This window comes from Solanum lycopersicum, chromosome 1, assembly GCF_036512215.1.
Source record: "Solanum lycopersicum chromosome 1, SLM_r2.1".
Taxonomy (NCBI): Eukaryota; Viridiplantae; Streptophyta; class Magnoliopsida; order Solanales; family Solanaceae; genus Solanum; species Solanum lycopersicum.
In genome coordinates, this window is record NC_090800.1 from 16,625,339 (window position 1) to 16,632,003 (window position 6,665).

Consider the following 6,665-nt stretch of genomic DNA (forward strand, 5'->3'; position numbering starts at 1 on the left):
AAGCGAAATCATGAGTAGGAGATTTTAAATTAATGTGTTTAGAAAGTATCTTAATATTTAGTTGATACATAATGATAAAAAAAAAGAGTAGCCATGCTCAATATAAATTGATCATCTATAAAATCATACATATATTTATATTTTATATTAAATGCCCACTAGTTGAATATAATATAAAAATTGTCCAATACTTAAACATCATATAAAAGTTTTCCAACACTTAAACATAATTCAAATAATGGATTACAGTTAAATTAGTAACTTCCAATGTATAATTTGTGTGTATTTGATATATTTTAGTAAATTTTGTATATCTGATACACACTCTAATAGTGTAAATAAGTACAACAATAAATATTATTTTTGTATCAATAACTTCACATATAATTACAAAAACTCCACAGATGATACAAAATGCTCGCTACTATTGAACATTTTTTTATAATTTATCATAATGTTGAAATGTAACATTACATATTAATTTAATAAAAACAAAAATAACTAGATACATTAAAAATTCGAATCCATATATATATAAAGAGATGAATAAAAAAAATAAAAAAGGAAACAATATTATCTGCTTCTCTTTAACCTTCTCAACATATCGATAATGTATCAAATTGTTGTTGCATTTGTGGTTGTCCATCGGTTTCAATAAAAAGTTTATCAATACATTGTCATAGTAAGTCTATCATCACCGACATTTCGGAGGAGGACCGATGGACCGCAAGATCTCATATAAATATTCAAAGAATTTAGTAGATTAACCCCAACACTAAATGAAGGGGACTGTCCCATTTGTATTAGGAAAAAAATCTTTAAAAAAATGGATCAACGCATTAAAATGTTCTAATTGATTGACTTGAGAGAGAGAATTATTTTGAAAATCAAATCAATTTGAAAATTGTAACGGCTATGAATGTGGAGTGAATTTAGGGTGACAAAAGACGAGTGAAAAGGGGATAACAAACGTGGGTTTTGGCTTGTGAATCTTATGTATTTGAAAGTTTAATGAATTATAAGAAATAAGGGATTTATGAAATATTTTAAAATGGTAGAGAAAAATGGAGAATAACATAAGTAAAATTGTGTATATAAATAATTTATCTATTAAAAAGTGGTAACTCGGCAGAGAATAATAAATTGGGCTGGAACTTGGCCCAACTTTGGTCAAGTAGAGCAAAATATTGGTTAAAATTATTTCAAAAAATAACCAAATAAATTTTAAATCAGTCAAGTTGGATAAGACGAATTAATATCAATTACTTAACGATCTTCTTAATCATAACAGAATAAAATAATTAACTTAATTATACAGGAATAACTAAAAAATATATGTCAACATAAAATAAACTGATTTAATAAAATATTCAACTCAAAAGTAATATCTTTTGAGATGGATTACAGATGTTCATAAAATAAATAAATAATAAATAATTATATAGAACATATAAATTATTTAAAATTATGAAAAAGTGACGAAACTATTTAATATAACTTGCAAACTATATTTATTATATTATTTTTATTTTAAAATTCTAATAATATTATTATTTTAAATCGTTTAAAATTTAAGAAGCTCTACGATAAATTTATATATTTGAGGTCCAAAATTGGGTGTCAACAATTAGGAATTTTTCTTCAATCGCTACTCCCTTTGCAAATCTGACAAAAAAGCTGGTACCGTTTAAATGGACTGAAAAATATGAATGGAGCTTCCAAAATCATAAGACTTTTTTTACCACCGCGACCATTCTAGCATTACCGATTGAGGGTAAGGACTTCATTGTTTATTGTTATGCTTGACATTCTGGATTGGGTTCTATGTTGATGCAGGATAAGAATGTCATATCTTATGTCTCGCGTCATTGAAGGTGCACGAGAGGAATTATCCCACTCATGATTTGGAGTTAAGTGTGACGTATTTACTAATGATCGTAGTTTACAACATGTATTCATCCAAAGGGATCTAAATTTGAGGCAGCGAAGATGGATGGAATTACTCAAGGATTAGATGTGACTATCAAATACTATCCGCGTAAGGCAAATGTTGTGGTAGACGCTTTGATTCAAAAAAATAATAAGTATGGGTAGTTTAGCTCACTTGAATGGAACAAAGAGATTGTTGTCCAAGGGTATTAGAGTGTATGTTCATGCAGTTTGGCATTTCTGAAAGTGGTGGGTTGTTAGCTAACGTTGAAGCTAAGTCCATGTTCATAGAGGAAATCAAGGCCAAACAATTTGAAGACGGAGATTTAGATGAGATTAGAACAAAGATTGCAATAGTTAAGTCTCAATGAACAACTCTAGATGATAATGGTGTGCTAAACTATAAGGGTAGAATGTGTGTTCCAAGAGTTGAGAATTCTATTCTCTGGTTATTGGCGGAGGCTTATGGCTCGCACTATTCTATTCATTCGCGCATGACGAAGATGTATAGAGATCTGAAACGAGTGTGTTAGTTGTTGGGTAAGATATAAAACATTGAGAATTGATGGAGAAGGGTAAGAATTTTCAACAAATGAAATATGAACATCAAAGACCGGCATGACTACTTCAAATGATGCAAATCCCCGGAATGGAAGTGAGAAATTATATCAGTGGATTTTGTGGTTGGTCTTCCCAAGGCTTAATGGAAATTTGATATTATTTGGATTGTAGTTGATAGGTTTACCATGTCGGCCCATTTCGCTACAGTAAGGGTTGATTATAATGTTGAACATTTAGCTAGGATTTATGTAAAGGAAATAGTGAGGCTTCATAGTGTGCCCCTTTGTATCCGCTCATATAGTGGAACGGTTTTAACTTCCAAGTTTTAGCGGAAGTTGAATGATGAATTGGGAACACAACTCAGTTTTAGTACAAGTTTCCTTCCCTAGACGGATGGATAATCAGATATGAGTATACAAGTGTTGGAGAACATAATGAGAGCTTGTGTAATTCCCTTTTAGGGGCATTGGGATAAGTTCCTAACCGTCTGTGAGTTCTCATATAATAATAGTTATAACTCGAGCATTGATATGACACCATTTAAGGCGTTATATGGAGGGGATATACGTCAGCCATAGGTGTTTGAATCCGGAAATGTAAAACCTTTGGGGGTTGACTTAATGAAGGACGTTCAAGATTTGTTGAGGATTATTCAAGCAAAATGTTACTACCGGAATCTAGACCCCAGGTGAGACCGGCGTCGTTGACCTCTCAAAGGTCGCAGACAAGCCTACTTACGTCATTCTTACTTTACATAGGTTAATTTTTGCGGAAAAATTTGAAACATTTCTTTCTTATCGTACTTATAAAAAATTCTCATTAATACGTAATTGTTCAGCATCAACCATCTAACATTATGAGCTAAGCAACTGAAAGAAACAGTCCAATTCTTATTAAGTGTATAATTGCCAAAATGGCACCAATACATAGTCTGAATAAAAATAGGAAAGAAACGCTAGTGGAACATTGTCCACTAGCTAAACTCTAAAAATAATTTAGAATATAAAACACCAGCTCCCTCGAAAACATGAGGACAAACCAAAGCCGGATGAATGATGAATGTCCGGATAACTGCAGCGATGATCATGTAGTTCTATCGTCCACCTGTGCATGCACCTAAAATAGTAAAGTTTGTATAGGGTTAGTACACACTTATACTAAGTATGGGTATATTCAAGCACACACCGCGGACATGCATGAGAAAAAACATAGCTTTCCTAACAACATTATTTTTGGAAGTCATGTTAGTAGACTTGAAAAATCGAGATTAGGGAAGTTAGTGAATTTTCCAAATTCGGTTAGGAAGGTCATGCCATGAGAGTAACATGCATCATCATAAGTATCATATTGCACACAACACGTAACATCTTCATATAGTACATACCATTGCACATAACATATAACACATAGTTTCGTTCATATCATTAATTCATATGCCATGATACCTTGGAAGTAATGGACTTGATATTAAGACTTTTCAAAATGAAGGCTCAACATATGGGACCTCAACTAGGGAGTCTTCATTAGCAAACACAAAGTCTGTTTCATCCATGCATACGTACTTCATTTCATTTGATTCATAGGCCAGTGTGAACACCATCTATACCTAGGATCTAGTTTAAGACGTTCATCGCGTTTGCTGTGTAATGATCAGGAACAACCTAATGTCATTACCTGAGTGTAGATCACCTCTTGATTATCCTATCCTAACACATTCGGTATCATTCATTTCTTTAAATGCTTCATTTGAGTCTGACTTCATTCATTCATTGGGAACTTTAACTTTAACCAACATAGATCAGGTGAGCATCATGAAAACCATTGTCTCCCTTACACTGAAAAGAGGTGGAATCACTGGCCAAAGTGACTCAATAACATGCTAGTGTATATGGGAATTTAACCACACCAGATCCCTATATTGGAAGTATATGTTCAAAGTCTACGAGATGTATGGATACCCATACCTAGCAAGCCGGACAGTCTCATCTCATGAGAGTTATGTGAACCTTCCCTTATCCTGAAAGAAGGCATTACCGCTCATAGCTAGCCTATCCGTGGTCATTGTAAAGTTCAATTACATTAAACTCATACTTAATGGAAGTTGGCTTCTAGTATGAGGACAACATAGCTCATTCGATTATTCTCATATCATCATTACTATTAAGTGTGTTAAACTCAACACTTTCATTAGAGTGTTCGTAGATATTGGTCTCTTCATTATCTTACACTCCCCAACAACCCCTTTGATTTTTAGAGTTAAATTCGCTACAATATGGAGGTTGTGGGCTCAAACCCCCACAACCCCCCTTATATTTTTTTTTAAATTTCGCTTAGGAGGCTATAAGATGGTGGGTTCAAACCCCACAACCCCTCTATCATTATTTTATTTTAATGGGTGAGTGACAATGAGGTTTGTGGTATCGAATCCCCACAGCCTCACTTTATTTCCTTGTTATTTTGCCTTTTCCTTCAGCGCTGAGGTCGTGGGTTCTATCCTCACGCCTCATATTTTCTTTTTTCATTATTTCCTCTCTCTTTGCGCGTACTAGGAGGTCGTGGGTTTGAATCCTACGCCTCCCATTTACTTGTTTACTTATATTTTTTCTCCTTCTCCTCCTGATAGGTCGCGATTTTGATTCCCCACCAGCCCCATTTCATTTTTACCGCAAAACAGGAGCTAGGATAAAAACCCGCAGCCCCCATTTTCTTTTTTCTTTGCCTATGCAAACCACTAACTAAGGGGTTTGATTCCCCTTAGCTCCTTCACATTTTCTCTTATTTTTTAAGCCTGCTCAACATATGAGGTCCTTGTTTCAATTCCCATCGAACTCACTTATTTATTTCTCTTTTTAAAAAGCCCAAAATTTAACCTTATGGGAGAGTATGCAATCTAGACTTTTTTTCTTATCATTCTTCACTCATTTTTAGTCACCTCTTTCATGAGTTTGCATAGCTAAAAGAGTTTTATTCAACCCAAAATTTTTCATTATAATGAACACTACATTTCACACACATTACACACATAAAATACACCAAAAAAATGAATATTCAACCCCAAAAGTGTGGCTAAAGCCAGTGCCCACAATGCACACACAACACCAATTTTTGGTTACACTTCGAATATCGTTTTCATAATTTCCCTCACATTAAATGTGTTCACACATAATATAAATACATCAATCAAGCCTAAGTCTAGCAACACAACATACCTATCCTATGAATTCGTTTGGATCTAGGACAAGGACATACAAAGGGGGACAACCTTATTTCTCAAGAGCATGAGAAACCTTCGAAAGAAAGTACTCTTGGAGAAAGAATTCCAGCAGAGAAAACCCATACCTTTTGTTGTTGTTCAACTGTGAAGCTGCTCCCGGAAACTCCTCCAAACCATGCCCAATTCACTTCAACGTACACCCCACTCGACGAGCCTCTCTTAGACTTGACGTTTTGATTACATTGTCTTTTACTTAAAAATTCTTGTGAGTTCCTCAAGTGTGAAGAACTCTTGATGTATTTTTTTGTTGTGTTTGGAAGAATAACGTGATAGAGAGAGGTTGAGAACATGAGAGGGAGTTGAGAAACGTGAGGGAGGGAGAGTTATTCGGTTAAGGGGACTAAATTCAAGACTTAGTAAAAATAGGATTTAATTAAATTAATAAAAATCAGAATTATTTTAATTAAAATGTGAAAGGACCATTTTACCCTTAATGAATAGATTTTAATTGATGATTAAATCATCAAATCCTTGCTCCTAGTGGGGCTCGAACCCGAGTGGCTACCCATTTGTGAAATGAGTCACTATGGGTCACCCCAAATTTGAAAAGCTCTTTTAATTTAATTAATTATTTAATTTATTAATTTCTCGGGGTGATTACAATATTATCCTTGTCCTGGAAATGACCATTTTACCAATGGACCCTCAAAACATAACATTTCTTTTTTTATGTTCGGCAAAGACTCCTTCGATTAAATCTTCATTTTTGCGAGCCTTACTTTGTTGGTTCCAACCTTTCAAAGCCCAACTAACACCCCAAGTTAGTTCAGTTGATCGTAGTAAGATTTCTAAGGTCTGGTTCTACGTGTATAAATACTTGTGAACCTAGTTCTAATCGCAAGTATTCGTGACATCCTAAGACTTGATCCTATTCATTTTTAAGGTTGTTACACAAAACTTT

The 6,665-nt window shown here is 34.0% G+C and overlaps 1 long non-coding RNA gene across 1 annotated transcript; it reads right to left on the reverse strand.

The window, feature by feature from the left end:
• Nucleotides 1-3,360: 3,360 nt before the first annotated feature.
• LOC138340811 (uncharacterized) lies at nucleotides 3,361-6,015 on the reverse strand. Its single transcript, XR_011213660.1, has 2 exons — nucleotides 5,830-6,015; nucleotides 3,361-3,606 (listed from the first exon to the last, which is right to left on the reverse strand). It is a non-coding gene; the product is annotated as an uncharacterized lncRNA (long non-coding RNA).
• Nucleotides 6,016-6,665: the final 650 nt, after the last annotated feature.